Source organism: Gymnodraco acuticeps, unplaced genomic scaffold (assembly GCF_902827175.1).
Source record: "Gymnodraco acuticeps unplaced genomic scaffold, fGymAcu1.1, whole genome shotgun sequence".
Classification (NCBI taxonomy): Eukaryota; Metazoa; Chordata; class Actinopteri; order Perciformes; family Bathydraconidae; genus Gymnodraco; species Gymnodraco acuticeps.
The window spans coordinates 298,615-318,761 of NW_022991286.1; positions in this window are offsets into that span (position 1 = coordinate 298,615).

The window sequence follows — 20,147 nt, forward strand, 5'->3', positions numbered from 1 at the left end:
CAACTTACACGTTTCTATTATCCTATACTCTATTGTAGCTGTGTGCTTTATGTAAGGATGAGACGGACACGCTTGCTGCAGAGAAACCCCCCCCCGTAACTGGACCCCAACAGAGCAAACATTAGACACCAGATAGCAAATGTGTGTGTGTGTGTGCCTGTGCAACAGACACTCATGCAAATACTTCGACATAACACCCTCCTCTTGCTATCAACAGTGTGTGTGTGTGTGTGTGTGTGTGTGTGTGTGTGTGTGTGTGTGTGTGTGTGTGTGTGTGTGTGTGTGTGTGTGTGTGTGTGTGTGTGTGTGTGTTGTGTGTGTGTGGTGTGTGTGTGTGTGTGTGTGTGTGTGTGTGAGAGAGGGGGCTTGGTGAGGTGATTTACCGGAAGATTGTACCCCCTCCTTTCCCTCTCTTTCTCCCGCATACTCAACAGCGCCTCAGGGTTTGATGGAGTCTGCTGGGGGCAGAACAAGACATACGTCAACAAAACACTGCAGACATCAGAGGTCACGGTATCAGCTTCATCAGACATCTGAGGGGTTTAAACACAAAGAGTAGCCCGCTTTCCATCCAAAAGTATTGCACATTTCAGCCACATTTGATGAAATTGGCTCAATAATGAATGCATTTTTTTTAAACTAATAACATTAAAGCTCACTTGGCAGACCCATTTGTTGTGGCTTGGTCCATAAGCGGGGGACTGCGGTTCGGATCCAGACTGAGACCATTCTTGTTGTGTATCATCAAAGAAAACTTTTAAAAAACACCAGTCAAACCTAAAAACAATGTAGAAGACTGAAATATGAGTGTAATCCTTTTACAGCAGAAGCAGAGAGACATCTGTACTGATTTTGATTGCTGATGATTCTCTATTTAAAAACATAGACAAAACAGTAAGTCAGTACACGAGTAGCAACTTATATCTGTTAAATGCATATTGACAATAAATTAAAAAGTACCCAATAACCACAACAAATTGTATTTTAGCTAGTTTTCTTTAAAAAAAAAAAAAAAAACTAATTCTGCATTCAAAATAACTACATTTCTCATTTGTAATAATGCTCCTTAGGGCGGAACAAGTTGTGAATTCAATATGTCTGAAATCCTTTAATGCTTTAGTATTTACCTTAATGTGAAGTCAGTGAATTCTGACTTGAGCCATGTAGGAAATTAAACTGAAATGTTTCCAGGTTATAACTTATATGGAGACAAAACTCTGCAACTCACACCAAAACTATTTATACATAGATAACACTTCCTAGAAAAGGAAACATATGTATGTTTGACTTTGGGGTGAATTTACTCTTTAAGGCACCCTGAAAATTCCATTATTCCCCACTTGGGAAACCACTGCTTTCCAGTAACAAACAATGAGTCAAAAATATAACGTGGTATGACCCCCTTGAATCAGAACGTATGAAGACATTTCTTTAGCTGTCATCGCAACAATAGATCCATGAACTGCCTCCCACAATCGTGGTTTCCAGTGTTTTCATAATGACTGAATATGTTTTACTTTTGTAATGCTGGCTCTCTCTGTGCATTACAGAGGTCTTGCATGTCCAGTGTGATTATTGAGGAAGAACATTCCCAAACTTAGATTTTCTACAAATCTGGTCTCCAACCAGTAAAATATTTGTTGATATTACAGAGGCATTTTCAAACTCACTTATTCCTCTGTGTGGAATATCTGCCGAAACTGATTAAGTGTGGATTAGGTCACTGCTCTGGAAGACATTGGGGGGCCGCGATATATAGCACACTTAGGGACAATAATATATATCACAATTGTCAAGAGCCAAACATCTGCCAAAAGTAAAGCCGGTGTTATCCAGGGTGGGAGTTCTCACTGTCTGCATGTTACTGCTTTAACCCCTTCACAGTGTGTTTTCACTTCATCAGCTTCGGTTCTTCTTTGCTCCAACCTTAAACAAAAACAAAATGGCGACGCAAAACGTTAAGCTTGGGTGACTTCACTGCTGCTACATCCACTTCCTAATTACTGTCTAGGTTTTTAACCATTGAATAAATGACTATGTGTAATATAAAACAGGATGCAAATAATTACTACCCAACGCAGATACCCTTAGATTAAACAGGACGTTTAAAAAAATACACATCTTATTGGTTTTTAGGCCTTTAACTTTTCTGTGTTGGTTTAACAGTTTCCAGGCTATTGTGTTTCGCAAAATGTTCTCTACTGGAAACGTTTTCGTTTTTCCCACAATTAGAAGTTGCCAGTATTAAACACATTGGTGTTATCACATTTAAAACATGTAATTACTAAATGGGTGAAAATCGCTTGTATCCATAATGGTCAGCATTAATATATACCCACATGACAGCTCATTGTTACTTTGTAATTCTACTCCACTACAATTCAGAGGTTAACCTGGTATTTTTACTCCACTACATATATTTGAGTTACTTTGCAGATTCTGATTAAATATAAACAACCCTTAAATCAGACTTTAGTTACACCTGAGTCAAATTCAGGGAAAGGTGATTGTCAAGTGCCAACAATCAGGAGAGATATTTGATAGTTGGTGCTTGAGAAGACTAAACATTTATCTGCAGATCTCTATAAAGTATATTAATTACTCGTTATTCTCTACTAATAGTTCATTAAAAACTGTATAATGGATATTTTGCACATCCCTTTCAAGATTTCAAGATGTATTGACATATATACACAACTACGGTGTAGTTATGCAATGAATGAAACACTTTATGCAATGAATGAAACAGGTTCCTCAACAGTGCATTACAAGACATCTATCAATATGTGTGTACCTCCACCATTAAACTGTCATATTCTGCACATTTCTTATTCTATCTACATACATAAGAGTATAATTCATATGTATAATATCAGTTCAAATAAGTGCTTCAACATAGTTAACATTGCAGGAAAGCAATATATTAGACGTTAAGTACTTTGTCAGGCTTAATATTTATCTGTAGATAGATACCCCCAAAGTTTTTTTCTTATTTAAAAGAAGACCTTAACCTAAAGTATTATTTAATGTTTAAATAAAGGTTAATTCGGTTTTTTGTTTTGCACCTCCTCCTATTAATATAATTGTACATCCTGAACTAAACTGTTTTATTGTAGAGATCACTTCATCATCTTCTCAAATATAACATATTAAAAACATAATTCAATAACGTGCTTTAACCACTAGGCGGTGCACACAAGGTACACACAGCATACAATGCCATAATATTACATGTTACTTGTTAGACGCTTTTATCCAAAGCCACTTACACACTCAATGCTGTGGACAATCCCCACAGGAGCAATTTGGGGTGAAGTGTCTTGCCCAGGGACACAACGACATGCTGACTGCAGTGGGGTTTGAACCTGTGACCCCTTGATCCGAACAACTACACACAACCCATTGCGCCACACACCTCCTAATAACTTTGTATTATTAGTGTACGACACTTATGTATGTATAACATCTGAAGATGTGTCGTTTTATTCATGTTTTCACATAATTTTACAGGATATTGCTATATTATTTCACATGTTTTACTTCTCCACATTAATATCTGATTTGTAAAACATCACAGACAGAAAGGTATATCCGTCATGGTAAGCTATTGAAATTGTGATTCCATAGATGTGTCTCCCATCACCCAAAACCCCTGACTATTCTCTCAACTCAGTATTTACATTCTTATATTCAAAGAAAATCAGTAATATCTTTAAAAACTACAAGTCCCTTTATATCAGCTGTGCACCGTTATGGTGTAAATATAACCTATCTACCAATTGGATCAAATATAAAAGTCAGCCGAATTAATGTTGATACTGCAAGGGGACGTATTGTGTGAAGAGAAATTGAAGATGTTGTTTAATTGCTGATATATTTATGACCACGTCACGTATTCAGTTTTGGTGGCAGTTCTTCCTGTTTGTCCAGAAGTCTTCTCATCAGGGCTCTATAAATAAAGAACTACGGCAGATGTGTAATATTTAATGCAGCCGAACCGTACAATGTTGTTATGTGATGACTTTCAAAGAGAAAAGCAAGTACACTCGGATTAAAGTATTATGTTCTTCTTTTAAAAAAAAAATGTTTTTCGGATTTCATATTAAGACCACATCCCAAAGTGCATTGCGGCTAAACAATCCAATCACCGAGCTTAAACCATAGCTGAGGATCTTGGGTAATCAGTTCAGTGGGTGTGTATCTGTTTCCGGTTATTTTATTTTGAAATTCAGTTCCTGACGGATTTCAGTATTTTGAGGCTCTGATTCCCATTTATTTTCCTCACGGACGGCAAAAAAACAACATTAACATTTTAATTAAAAACAATAATCGTGGCTTGATATTAAGTAAGAACATGTTTTTATGAACCCCACAGCTTCCGGTCTTCCAAGACCCGACCGGACAAAAAGACGTGTTGCAGGCACGAAACATACTACCAATAGAAATACATTGCTTTTAAAATCGTTCGGTGTGACACGAAAAAAAAGGGGAAAATCGTGTTGGTGAACACGAATCAATAGATTAAATGTCATGACTATAACACGAAATGCCGTGAGACTGGGTTGAAATAAATCAAGTTGATATCATTATAACGTTCACATCTGAAAAATGAAACTAAAGAAGATGAGCTTACTTCCACGCTTTTTGTACAATTTCTAATCCATTGAATGTATTTAGGATACACAACAACTTCTTAATATCCTATTATCCAACAATGTCTAAAGTTTAAATAATACAAACACAATACTTGTACAAATACATATTATGGCATTTACCCTGTTATCATAAGGAAATTATATAATATAATAGCAGTAGTGTCATATAAATGTAGAGTTTAGTAGGATTCTATTCCATTATGCTTGATCCTCCATCCCTGCTATGATCAAGCAGGCGTTGTTGTTTTTTGTTCCAATATTTGCTAACTAATTCCATTACTCTTTGGCATATTAATCACTGTCAAATCCTACAGTATGAACAGCAAATCTCTCTTGCTAGACGGCCTCCATTCAGAGCAGATTCAGAGGCTTTAACACATTCTGGTTAAGATGTAGCTCTGTGATACTCTCGAATAAGCCTATTCATCAGGAGAGATATGCATGGGAACGTCTCGGACTGTGGCAACAGTGAAACCAAGCTGAAAGAACACAGATCTAACCAGTTAAAACACATATCTTTGATGCATTCAGATGCACCTCATGTTGCACAATATGTCAAAACAAGAGCAGACAAACATGGGTCAAATGGATGACACATCCTGAAGTAATGAAGGTTCTCACGACTTGATTTTCACAGGAAGTGTAATGACAGCATGATACAGGTCATAAAATATCAACATAAAAATCCAAAGCACCTTTTTGTATTTCCCAGAAATGGGTTAAAGTACAGCTATTTATGATTTGACATCATCATTAACTATTCTCTGATCAAGTTATGCTTTATATAACCATTTTACTTTTATTCTAAAAAAGCCAAGAAGAACTACCTGAAATTACTCGGAAATTATATCTGTAATAATATATATATCATCAGGACAGAAATTATATCTGTAATAATATATATATCATCAGGACAGAAATTATATCTGTCCTGATGAATAGGCTTATGCTGCTGGTTTATAAAGCTTTGAATGGTTTAGGCCCAAAATACATTTCTGACCTCCTGCTAAATTATGAACCATCCAGATCTCTCAGGTCTTCAGGGACTGGTCAGCTTTCTGTCCCCAGAGTCAGAACTAAACATGGTAAAGCAGCGTTCAGTTATTATGCTCCAAATCTCTGGAACAAACTCCCAGAAACCTGCAGGTCCGCTGCAACTCTGACTACTTTTAAATCCAGGCTGAAGACTTTTCTTCTTGTCGCTGCTTTTAATTGAACTATTTACATCTTAAACTGCACTGTAACTTTTATCCATGTATTTTTTCTTTTAATGTTTATTTTATTAGCTTTTCTTTTTAATGACTGATTTTAAATGCCATTTTCTTAATGTCTTTTATTTTTGTAAAGCACTTTGAATTGCCTTGTGTTGAAAGGTGCTATATAAATAAACTTGCCTTGCCTTGCATTTCCTTACTCTTGTGCCAACAGTTTACACTTTGAGTTGTCATAGAACTGATGTACAACATGCAGTTTTGAATGTCATGAAAATGTGCATCTAGTCCAGAAGCAGGGAAAGGCAGGATGTAAATCTTATGAAAATTTGTTTTTTTATTTAGTAGGAAGGCTCTTCACAGTTTTTTTCCGTGTCCCATATGGTTTTATTTCAGCACATTTTTTGGCATCAGTTCACAGCTGGCAACATGAAAGGACTATTGAGTACTGTATTTAAGTAAATAACGTTTGATAGAGGGTCATTAGGGAATAAGTTGTTTACAATAATGCTGTTAATTATAGGTGTGTTAGTATGAACATAGTGAAACCGTACAGATGAAATTGCCTAACTCAACCACACAGTGCCTTGCTCCTCTTTGATTTCCCCTACGTCATTATCCACATCCTCTATACAGTATATCATATATACACACACACACACACACACACACACACACACACACACACACACACACACACACACACACACACACACACACACACACACCACACACACTCACATACATACAGACTGCTGGTTACAGACTGTAAAGGTTTACAAGAGGGCTGTGAGTTCGCCCACAGAGAACAGTGTACGTCACCGGCGCTTTAAACAGAACACAAATATGTCCACGCTCCCTCAGACTCCCATAAACCCATAACACACACACACACACACACACACACACACACACACACACACACACACACCACACACACACACACACACACACACACACACACACACACACACACACACCACACACACACACACACACACACACACACACACACACACTTACAGATGCAAACACTGCCTGAAGAAAGCAGAACAGTTTGAGAGCTTACTACCAAATGTGTCTGAACATGAAAATGAGTCAGGCTACATGACAGCTTGAAACCATAATTTCTGGGATGATTTGAATGATCTAATGTAAATTTGAAATTTGCATTCACTCATGGACTGTGCCCTGTTTGCCACGTAAGGCACAGCTTGAAAGGAAAAAACATGATGCAGAATAACAGACTAAATAAAATAACGATTATAATACTAATACTGTTTTTCAAGAAATAATAATTATTAAAGAAAACATTATAATATTAAAATATTGCATTCACAAACATATCTGCTAACTATCCCCACCCAACGCTGCGTCACCATTGGTGCTCAGGCTTTTAGCTGCACTGCTCCCAGACTCTGGAACTCCCCCCATTATTATAAAGGATCATTGCGATTGTGAAATCACCAATTCCAAACAGTTTCACCTACAGTCATTTCTAATGTATTGAAATAATCAATAAATATTTGTAGTATATTAAAATATAGCTCAACATTTATGGTAATATAAATATGTATTCTCTTGACAACAGAGAGTAAATATGAAGTAACAGCCAGTAGGCAGTTAGTATAGATGAGTAACATGCACAGTTATCAACAAATTAACTATCAAAAAACAAATTGACCATAATTTTGTTTTATTTTTTTGGCAAAATCCCTGAAGATTATGTATTCAGCAAGAAATACAAATCTATGCATTTCATAATATAGGATAGGCTACTATACTGTATATACTACTCATACATTATTTTAAGCGCTTTGGGCTCTAACAAACACCGTTGAAGCTGACAAATTAAATCCAGTATGTTAATAACCCCCCCATTAGAGTTTTCACACTGCGCATGTGAATTAGTTAACATGTTTATTATTTCCCCTTGCTCACAGTCTAATGCTACTCCACACATGTTTCCAGCTCTGTACTTTACTATATTCCTTATATGTAACATGTCCCAAATTAAATGTCTAAAAACAACTTACATTTTGTTAGCTTGTTTCCAACGATTGTTCGAACCTAGAATAATCTTTGTATATATTATGTTTATTCAAGATTACTGTATTTGCTGTAACATCCCAGGGAAACATGTACAACACTAATGGAATTGTTTTAATATTGTTATACAGTATTGCAAAGATAAAGAAAATGTGTCACACAGATACATTTTTGGGGAAAATCTTAATTGCTGTTTTGCAACACAATTAAAGTGGAACCCTTATTAATTGATCTGATGTTTTGATATTTGTCCTACAATGATAAGCAACTCATGACACCGTGTGAGATAATGTGTATGTTACATTAAAACATTGATAAAACAAAATGTAACAAGCTCATAAAGTTATTTTCAGTGTGATTGTTTTGAAGCACTTGGCTACTACCTGATTGTATCACCAGCGCCGCATACATTTAAACTTTATATTATTGCTGTCAACTAATACAGTAATGTCGAATCTGTTTCACATAATACTGTCAAGGTTTAGAGCAGAATGCAGACCCAAATGCAGACAGACTAAAACTAAACTAAAAATACATGTATTCAGGAAAGGCTAGGCGAAATCAAATTAACGAAGCTCTACGTAACCCACTTCCACATAAGACACACAAGGATCTGACCACCACCAACAGAAAACCAGAACTGAGGTTACCTACTGTAACCCCAGCTTCTATGAGTAAATGGTGCAGCCCTCTAAGGCTATCGCTATTGGGTTATCCCCCTGCGCCCCTGCGCAATAGCGATAGCCTTAGAGGGCGAAGCCATATACGAAATAGAACTGGTATGACAGATCGTGACAAATACATTTAATCAAAGTCAATGGTTTCAGTACAATTCGCCTTCTAAAGCATTTAAAGCATTTTGTAATGATCAGCCACAATTCCACGATTCTTCTTGACGTCGATCTTTTGTCATTGTAGTGAATGAGAATCCCCTAGTAGCAGAAATGTACTTTCTGTTGGAGCTATATATTGATTATGTTATTAAAGGTGGGGTAGGTAATTTTGGAGAAACCAGCTCGAGTGCGCTAGAATTTGAAAATACACAGCCGGAAAAAATCTGCCACTTCCTTACAGAGCCCCTCCTCCAACACACACGAACGTGCACATGACCAATGAGGGCATTGTAAATGTGTGCACAGATGGAAGGCTGACAGGCAGCCGGCAGGTAGGCCATCCAGTTATTTTAGCCGGGCCGGCTAAAATGATTGGTCGTGCTTTTTACAGTATTACGGGTTCCACAGATGAATTTTTGTATGTATTTTTTGTCAAAGCACTTAAGATATTCATTGCTATCGGGATGTTAAGAGCATCCATGGAATATAACAAAAAGTGTATCTCGAGCCAGTTTCTCAAACTCCCCACCTTTAAGACAACGTTCTTGTCTGGACATTGAAGTTTTTCCTGCGTTAAGATTTGCTTACTGGTGCCGCAGCGGAAGTTTTAGTTAAAGTTACGTTTCTATTTTATTTCTTCATTTAGCCGCATTTAGACATTGGGGCAAAGGATAGATTTTGGGTCATTTATCAGGCCAAGTACTTTCCCAAGGAAAACTGCCCTTTCTATCCGACTTTAACTCACACTGTGAATCCAGGACAGCTTGGCTCTGACATCTCTGCCTGGTGAGATGCAATAACACACAGCAGATCATGCCAGGAAGTCCGTTGTATGAGTCTTCGGTTTGACAGACAGGCTACCTGCTGGCTGTGATCCCAGTCCTCTGACACAGCTCTGCTCCTGCCGGTCCATGTGCTAACAGACATCACATTTGACCAGAAATCAGACTTAAAAAAAATATCCTAATCCAACTTGCCTCGCCTTGCCTCAACCCCCCATGACATCATAGTTTCCATGGGAACTTGTCTGGCCTAAACAAGGCCGCAGGGGCGGTAGCCAAGATTATGTCATTGACACTTCAAAGAAAAACTTTAATGAACGGCAGGCATGTGGTGCTGAGAGAAGGCGAGCAAAAGGGAAAAAATGCATTTAGTGCAATCAGTACAATCAGTAAAAATTTGCTATTAAAGTGTCATGTTTCTACTAGGGTCGACCGATAATCGGTTTGGCCAATTATCGGGGCCGATATTCCGCATTCGGTATCGGCCTTTTTTTATCAAATTGCCGATAAAACTTTGGCTCTGATGCGGCCGTTTCTCTGGCTGCAGTCACCACTCTGTGTACACGAGCAATGTCCCGCCCACAGCGCTATCTGATAGGCTATTACTGAAGATTTTCCGGGCGGGAGCCAGACAGAGAGGCGGGACCTTCTCAGATTACAGGCATGTGCGAAAGAACGCAGACACAGACTGAAGCAAGCAGCAGCGCTGAGCGGCAGAGCCATACATGTGTTAAACTGAAGTTCAATAAACATCCCTATCCCCTATGCTGAAGTTGCAAAAACACCACGATCTTATGATCCAATTCTATCAGTTTCCCAGTTACACAGGGACGCGGGAAGTCAGTCAGAGTTGGGGGTGCGTGCAGCGTCTCGCAGCGGAGTAACTGTGGTGGGGGGGGGGGGGGGGGGGGGGGGGGGGGGGGGGCTGCGAGTGGAGCCTCGCAGTTTTTTCAGGTTGATATGTGAAGCTCATTAGCTAGCCAACATGTATCTAGCAAATGTTTAGCAAAATATTAGAAGTGAGGCTACTAGACTAACGTTAGGTCTACTGTAATAGCCTCACTTTTAATAGTTTGCAAAACATTAGCTAGCACTAGTGTTTTGCAGTTGCTAGCAGCTTATTGGGATTGTATGCTAGATAGACAGATATAATAAATTAAGCATTATTGTTAGTTAAGCATGTCAGCCAAGGGCGCCGGAAGCGACGGGGGCCAGGGGGCCATTGCCCCCCCCCCACTTTTCAACCCTGCCCCACATTTTCGCAGCAGCAGATTTTTTTTCTTCTTTTTTTTTTTCTTTTCTGTCTTTATTTCGAACAGATTCAAAAATAAAAAATAACAAATGTGAAAAACAGAATACCGTATTGTTATAATACAGTATTTATCCACATTCATGGTAATATTTGTATATTCAACAAAAAAAACAAAAAAAGTCTTCATATTAATAATAATAATAAATCATATGTGTCCGAAAGGGAGTAGGAGGAAGCAAATGCTTATTAATTCCCACCCCTTACTTGATCAATGATTGTCCTTTAAATCATTATGCAAGTTATTCCTACATACATTTACATTTATACATACATATACAATCATTTCTCGTCTTCAATCACCTTTCTTCATTCTCATATTTTTCCAAAAAAGTGTTTCTGTACATCCTTTTAAACTGAATTATGCTTGTGCTTTGTTTTAACTCCTGCTCCAAACCATTCCATAAAATCACCCCACAGATTGTTATACTCATACTTCTCAGAGTTGTTCTGACCTTGAGTTGTTTAAAATGTAGATTTCCTCTCAAATGATACCCACCCTCTCTGTCTATGAACAATGTTTTTAATTTCCTAGGAAGTAGATTATGTCTGGCTCTGTACATGATTTGTGCCGTTTTAAATTTAACCAGATCAATGAACTTCAATATGTGTGACTTCAAAAATAATACATTAGTGTGTTCAAGATATCCAACATTATTGATAACTCTTATAGCCCTTTTTTGTAATGTGCATAACGGCTGTAGGTTGGTTTTGTACGTCTTTCCCCAAATCTCCACACAGTAAATCAGATATGGCAATATTAGTGTGTTATATAGAGTATACAATGAGTTATAGTCCAGAATGTATCTGGCTTTTCCCAATATTGCGATAGTTTTAGCCAGTTTTGCTTTTACATGAGTGATATGAGGTTTCCAGCTGATTTTGTGGTCTAAAACCACACCAAGGAACTTAATTTCATATACTCTTTCTATGTGTATGTTATCTAGTATTAATTGTATCTGTGGATTTGTTTTATGTTTTCAACAAATTCAACAAATTGTTGTCTGTTGCTTAAATAATCTCTCACCCAGTTTAATCCCACCCCTCTGATGCCATGCCGTTCCAGTTTTATCAGTAAAATATTGTGATCTATGGTGTCAAATGCTTTTTGTAAGTCTATAAATATTCCCACTGCTTGTTTTTTATTGTCCATGCAGTTTGCTATTTCCTCACTTAATTCCATTAGTGCCATAGATGTTGATCTATCTTTCCTGAATCCATATTGACTGTCGTCCAAAAGCTGATGTGTTTCCATGAAACTGTGCCGCTAATTATGTTACTGGCATTAGGTCCACATGCAAATAGGTTCTGTCATTAGTGAATAATATGTGTTATGGAATTACACTTTATGCTAGAAAAGCCAGTATATCAGAGTTTAAAGTGCTCCTTATTGAGTTTACGCTCTAACTTGGATTAGTTTAAACTCAATGGTTGCTTATCATTAAATCCTTATCTCTTGGTGAAAAGTAAAATATACTCTTTGAAATTGTGAACATTAATCATACACATGGCTTTTTAGCAAGTTATAGTCTAATTAAAAAAAAAATGCAATGGCTTTGTCAGAATAAATAAAAATGTTTAGTCCAAATATCGTACAATGAACACAAGGACTAGGCAGCTGCATCCTGCACAAATCTAGCAAGACTGCTCCTTATGGCATGGATGCTCATTTTTAGGCTAGGACATGCAGCTTTAGCCTCAGTCTTTTAGAATATCCATTATTTGTATCCATCAGGTATTAAGACTCTCGTTTTAACATAAATGGTCACGTTCTTTCTAGCAACATCAATTTTAGCCAAGACCACGACTACCGTTCGTCTGAAAAGGCTTTTGTTTCCTGAAAAGTAACAGTGACTAATGGCAGGGCTTAGAAACTGGTAAATTGACCCTGCCCTGGGAAAAATACAGTTTCCGTTTTTTTAAAAGACAAGGAAGATGAGCTCGAGGTGAGAGTGCCTAGTTGGGGAAAGAAAGAGGATGGTTGACGAAGTGCAGACGAAGGGAGGATGAGAAATGACAAAACTTTTAGTTTTAAACTGATCCAGGCAAAGAACAGGGGCGGAGAAGTTGTGTATCATAGATCTTATTCCTTCTTTTCATATTATTCCACGAAGAGTGTGTAGTATCTTGACAGAGAAGGTTTGAGAGAGGTTAATATTGTACTAAGTGTTTTTTTGAAATGGTTGCATTTAGATTTAGTCGACAAACTACTCAGACCGTTCCCAAAAGAGACTATTATTTACATAATCACATTTCATTATCATGCTGTATGTATGAAGACTTGAAAATAGAAAGAGTTTAAGGCACGTCCGCATTGGCTTTACTTTAAAGGAACGGAGGTTTGACTGCAATGTTTCTGTTGAGTTCTAAATGTAAATTTTTCAATGTTGTTCGACCCCCAAACAATGTAAACTCAATTACATAGAATTTGAATGGAATCAGAATGCCTTTATTAGTCCCACAGAGAGAAGACAGATATATCAAGAATATCCAGTGTTATTCTCAAGATAACCAGTGTGCAAAGTTTCAATTTGGACAAATGGATAACATGTGTATGACTTTAATTTAGTGGTAAATTGTTAGACACATTAAAGCTAACCTTTTAACCTGAGTTTAGGAAGTTTATGTTTCATTGGCCAGCTGAATCACTTTTCAGCAAGGACACTGACATCTAGACTTTGAGCAGACGGAGGGAGACACAATGACAGTGAATACATCTGGACTGGGTGTCCTCTGTGGGATGGCTTCAGGATAAGATAGGTGTGGAAGTGGACCGGCCCCTAATGTCAACAGTACAGAGGATACTGGGGACCTCTGTGAGGATGTGACCTCAAGAACTTGATGGACTTTGGGAAGTTAACTGCATGTGAATAAGCAAGAAGATAAAAGACAAAAACCAACATGCGCACAACACTATGGTTACATTTTACAAAGCCGGTATTTCTTTGGACTGTTTCTGCTACTATTTTTACCTGTATATGGACGTCCTCACCTAGCTGCCTGGTCCTCTAAATAGTATGTACGTAGAAAAACCCCCAATCATGTTTCGAGGGCAAACTGTTTCTGTACCTTTCTGTTTTTGAGAAAACCCAAAAACGCTTCTTATAAGTCACTAAACAAACTTATTTCATGCATAACCATGATCTTTTAAGAAACCTAGCCAGTTTTTTGGTTGGCTTAACCTAACCAAGTAGTTTTGTTCGGTATCCAATTTTGCTTTGTTAAAATGTACAGCATTTAACGTATAAACCGGTTAAAATATGATGTAATGAGTTTGGTTGAATAAGGACGTCATTTTACATAAATGAGACAATTTGTGGCAAAAAAAGGTTTTCCCTCACACTCCTGCTTCCATGTTGTAACAGCCTAAAGAAAATGTATAACCCCCCCACCCCAGACACACTGCACATGGTGTGAGTAAATCATATGTTTTCCTAGAAGCACACTCTAAAAGATTATCACTGATTCTTCAACAAGTTTGTATGAGAATGTGTGTTTGTGCAAGATGATGTCATTCACTTGAACTGAGCCAAAATACAACTCAGTCATATCCATCAATTGTTCTTACTTTGCTATCGGCACACACACAAACACACACAGAAGTTGGCTGCTGTATCAAACCCCACGTTACTAATCAGCCTTTCAGCTGTCTGCGAGGCCCTGATCCAGCATTACATCACCCTTCCCTCATCCAGGCCCTGGAGCCGAACACAAACTCACGCACGTAAGCACAGAACCAATTAGTAGGGCTGTTAGAGAACATCCATCACTCCAGGTTCCTCAGAGCTAAAGTTTGGAAAGAAAACATCATTAGTTCTGGCCAGCAGCAGAGAAACTGTAATCTGTGAACACTTCTAAAAACACAGGAGGAGATTTGTCAAAGCCAGACGTAATACGCTGCAGCGCCACTGATCCTGCAGTCAAAACCAAGGCCAGAGCTAAGGACACATGTAGATCTTCATATGGGAACATAGGGAATTAATAAACCTAGTTGCATGTAATAAAATATAAAATTTAAAAAAACCACAAAGGATTTCACAGTGCAGTATGGAGATCATATGACATAACAGATATATGTAAAAGTAGCCTTTGAGTTTTTCACTTACAGCTATTTTGCTATTTGCTAGCCTGCTACTTCCTCCATGTTAACCAGAGCTATGGCTAGCATACTACTTTCTCCCTGTTAACAAAACAACTAGCGCTAGCATGCTACTTTGTCCCTTTAACAACAGCTACCGCTAGCATGTTACTTTCGACCATTGTCAGATACTCCCATACTAATGCCACTTTTTATAAAGTGAAATTGTGTTATTATCCTGTTGTTTACAGATGTGTCAGGAATTTATAACATCTATGCCGACAAGGTGCTACCACCACCGTCCTGCAGCGCTCCTCTAGCTTGTCCAGATCATCCCAACTCTCCAAGCTCTCTGAAGGTTGGCATGAACACAAGGTAAGATTTACAGTGGTCATACTTGTCATAATTGACCATGCCATACTCCTATCACCTGTCATGATCCTGGTGTTGTGTCAAAATGTTGGTTTTGTCTGTCTTGTGGTGGGTTTTATTTTGCTGTTCTGTTCTCCCTGTCTCTTGTCTTCCTTCCTGTGTTTTTCCTCCTGTGTCTGATTGTCTGATTGTGTTCACATGTTGCCCTCGTGTTTCTGCCTCCCTTACCCAGCTGTGTCTTGTCTTGTGATTACCCATCTTTGTATTTAGTCTTCTCTTCCCCTGTGTGCCATGTCGGTTCATTGTCTTTCCTGTCTCCCTCCATGTTGGTGACGGTCAGTTTTGGTGTTATTGTTACCTTGTGCTATACCTGTGTTTTTCATGCCATGTTTTTTGTGTTCATCAGCTTTTAAAATAAAGCTCACCTTTTGTTTCTAGATCTTTTACCTTTTTTTTGTAGTCTGCATTTGGGTTCTACCTTTTCCACGATTCTTAACAGAATGAACCGACCAACTATGAACCCAGCGGATCTTTTTCTTGACATAGATCTGTTCGATCTAGAGTACACTCTTCGGTGTCATCATGCTGAGTGGAGTAGAACCTCGGCTAGAAGGGACAAAGAGGCTATTCTCAAAAAGGCACAAATGGAGGTGGACAACGTGCCATGGTTGAGGAGCTCGTTGCCTGAATTTCTCAGAGTTTTTTCGCGTAGCCCTGAGTGCCAGTCTCCATTCTCTGACCCTTTCTTGGGATCCCGCCTGGCGTTTGGAGGTCCACGGAGCCTCAAAAAGACCTCTAAGAGACGCAAGGCCAGGAGGCCAGCCCGTGCTCCAGTACCGGCCAACACAGCCATGGTTCCGTGCTCCAGTACCAGCCCACACAGCCATGGTTCCGTTTCCAGTACTGGCCCACACAGCCATGGTTCCGTGCTCCAGTACCATCCCACACAGCCATGGTTCCGGTTCCAGTACCGGCCCACACAGCCATGGTCGCGGCTTCAGTTCCGGTCCCAGCAGCCATGGTCCCAGTTCCGGCCCCAGCAGCCATGTTTCCGGCTCCAGTACCGGCCCACACAGCCATGGTCCCGGCTTCTGTTCCGGTCCCAGCAGCCATGCTTCCAGCTCCAGTACCGGCCCCAGCAGCCATGGTCCTGACTCCAGTTTCGGCGTCCAGCTCTCCGGCCGACGCCAGCTCCCCGAGTCCTGTCGGCGTACCGGCCGACTCCAGCACCTCGTCTCCTGTTGGCTCTCCGGCCGACGCCAGCTCCCCATGTCCTGTCGGCGTACCGGCCGACGCCAGCTCCCCATGTCTGGTTGACTCTCCGGCCGACGCAAACCCCCTGTGTCCTGTCGGCGTACCGACCGACTCAAGTCCCTTTTCAAGTCTCTTCTCGAGTCCCCTCTCAAGTCTCTTCTCGAGTCCCCTCTCAAGTCCCCTCTCAAGTCCCCTCTCAAGTCCCTTCTCGAGTTCCCTCTCGAGTCTCTTCTCGAGTCCCCTCTCAAGTCCCCTCTCGAGTTCCCTCTCAAGTCCCCTCTCAAGTCTCTTCTCGAGTCCCATCTCGAGTCCCTTCTCAAATCCCCTCTCGAGTCCCCTCTCAAGTCCCTTCTCGAGTCCCCTCTCAAGTCCCTTCTCGAGTCTCTTCTCTAGTCCCCTCTCGAGTTCCTTTCCAAGTCCCTGCTCAATACACCTCACGAGTCTCTTCTCAAGTCCCTTCTCGAGTCCCCTCTCAAGTCCCTTCTCGAGTCCCCTCTCGAGTTCCTTTCCAAGTCCCTCCTCAAGTCCCCTCTCGAGTCCCCTCTCAAGTCCCTTCTCAAGTTCCCTCTCGAGTCTCTTCTCGAGTCCCCTCTCAAGTGTCCTCTCAAATCCCTTCTCATCTCCCTTCTCTAGTTCCTTCTCAAGTCCCAACTCATGAGCCAACTCCATGTCCTGTGCCATTGGGGGTCCAGCCGACACCTGTTTCGTCGGAGGTCCTGCCAACTCCATGTCCTGTGCCGTTGGGGGTCCAGCCGACACCTGTTTTGTCGGGGGTCCTTCCAACTCCACGTCCTGCTCCGTTGGGGGTCCAGGCGACACCTGCTCCGCCGGGTTTCCTGCCAACACCATATTCTGTCCTGTTGGGGGTCCCGCCGACACGTGCTACGCCGAGGGTCCTGCCGACACCAGCCCTTGCTCATATTGTTACAAAATATTATTATTAAAATACGATTTCCAAGTTTTTAATGCAAGGGGCAGCAATAGCTACAGATACAAGAGAGATGATGAACTAAGATCCGGGAAGACCAAATTCATAAATAACCGTACATTGCAGTGATTTGTTATTGTGCATGTATTTGATTTGCAGCTCCTTGCCAATGTTGTATTCTTACATTGAAATCATATAACAAAAGAAACAAGTCGCATAGCACTGACAAAAACATGTCAGTTGCAGAAAACACAATGCGTTTAGTTATTTTAAATTAGCGAAAGTGTTGCAAAAGAGTACACACATAATCACACACACAAACTCACTGCCCCCCCCATGCTAACCCACAGTCCGTGTCTGTCTGTTCCATCTTCCAGCAGTACAAATGAGGTCATTCAGGATGGGTTTTATCAGGGGCCCTGGAGAGCCAGTAAATCAGGAGTGTGTTGTCTTTACACCATGTATGCGTGAGTGTGAAGCACAGACCCACCAAGAGAGACAGACAAGCAGAGAGAGAACATAATGAATTTAGTTCACTGAACGTCCATTCTCCCTGTTTAACAGTCTGGGAATCCGTCATTCTGACCTTTCCCTTGTTACGCCGTTGGGGGCACTGCGACATTTTTCCACACACACACACACACACACACACACACACACACACACACACACACACACACACACACACACACACACACACACACACACACACACACACACACACACACACACACACACACACACACACACACACACACACACACACACACACACACACACACACACACACACACACACACTTGCACACACACACATCTGGCTTCCTCATTACAAATTAGGACTGAGCCTAATCCCAGTGTCAGCAGGAATTACAATGTGGTTGCTAAATACTTTAAAACCACAGAGTGTTTTTTTTCTGCTCTGAATCTCCTACCCTTCAGTTATTCAAATCCTCCCTCGATATAGGGATCCATCCTGACTACCACCTACTCATAATATCACCCGTGGATTCCATTTTAGTGGTATTGGGACGTCTGCTTATAAATTATAATGTTCAACATTTGGAGAGATGCTGTTTGCAAAAGAGAAGACCATCTTTTCTGCCAGTTTTTCTGCTGACAAGGCTTCTTTGAAAATGTAATCAGAAATATGTTGGATTGAGCGGGTTGGAGTAAGGGAGGTTTCCATACAAGTCTTGGAAAATGTATAGTGATTAAGAAGAAGGGTTATTTTACATGAGGACAAGCCTGAGATATAGTCAAGGTTTTTAGTCAAGGAGACAAATCTCGTTGGGTTTTACTGAGCAGAAATTTAAGGATCTGGGAGTTATGGAAAGTGTTGATGACTCAGAGAAACATAAAATATATAGGGTGGTCATTTCTTCATGCAGATATAATGTTTATATAGTTTGTAAAGTGATTAAAGGTAAAGTCAAAGAAATGGAAAATGCAAAAACTTTTTTCTTTCAACTGGAAAATCATTTTCTTTATCGGTCTGTTTTTTAAAAAGTGCTTAAAGCAGAACTTGTTAAGCATATACTGTGAGTCAGAGATTGAAATCATAGAATGGCTGGGGACTTCTATACTAGTTTACTTTACTCTAAAATGCATATATATATATCCTCATTTCCTTTCTGTGTTCAGTATATCTTACCTGTTTTAATCCAATGTTTCGACCCATGAAGTTAATGTTTTCGAACATAAGTAGTTAGTTTGAATACATCTTATTTTTAGGGTATTTGGGAGAGTTATGTTTCTGTAAAACAAATAAAACCCTTCAATTCTAGTGTTAGTAATATATAATGTAGACACTTTATGTTTAGTGTGTGGGCCATTGATCTCAAGTTTTTGATTAGATTTTTGATTCAAATATAAACCTACATTAGCATTCATTTAGAGTCATGTTTCTGGCCACTTGGTATGACAAGTATGAAGTCAATGTTGTTCTTCACCAAATGCCTCACCAACAGAGTTGGGTGTAACGCGTTACTGTAATAATATTACTTTTGTCGGTGACGGAGTAGTGTAACGCGCTACTTTTATAATTCAGTAATCACACTACAGTTATTAACATTGCCCCGACACGCGTTACTTCGTTACTTACTAAAATCAGTCATAATCAAACCTCAACAAACACCTGCAAAGAACACATGCTAAGGTGAAGCTAACGCACAGCTATTTGTTGTTTGTTTATATCACGTAGTCTGTTCTTCTTCTCTGTTTCCAGTGCAACACATGGCCAACACGCAGGAGAACATGCCGATGCCGACGCAACAGCGTGAGCAGAGATAGACTGGGAAAAATATACAGATAGCAGGAGACAGAGGACAGCCATGGTCAGATAGGAAAACATTCAGGAGCTATCTGGATCAGTCTTATGCGACAATGGAAACTGAACTAAAGAGAACATTTGAAACTTTAGCAGTCTGCGTGATCTGCCTGCAGGGAGGGGCGGGCCGGCCCTGCGAGTAAAGTAACGAGTAAAGTAACGAGTTACGATGACTTCCGGTTGGACGAACATGTGAGGGCTGCGTTGTCTCGTTCTCCCACGATTTTACTTTCTACATTTAATTTAAAACCACCGAAGTTGAGTTAAACCCGTATTGTGTGAACATAATTTGGACTATAAATCAGAACAAGCCGATGTGATGCCGAAACCTGCGTTGAAAACGGAGAC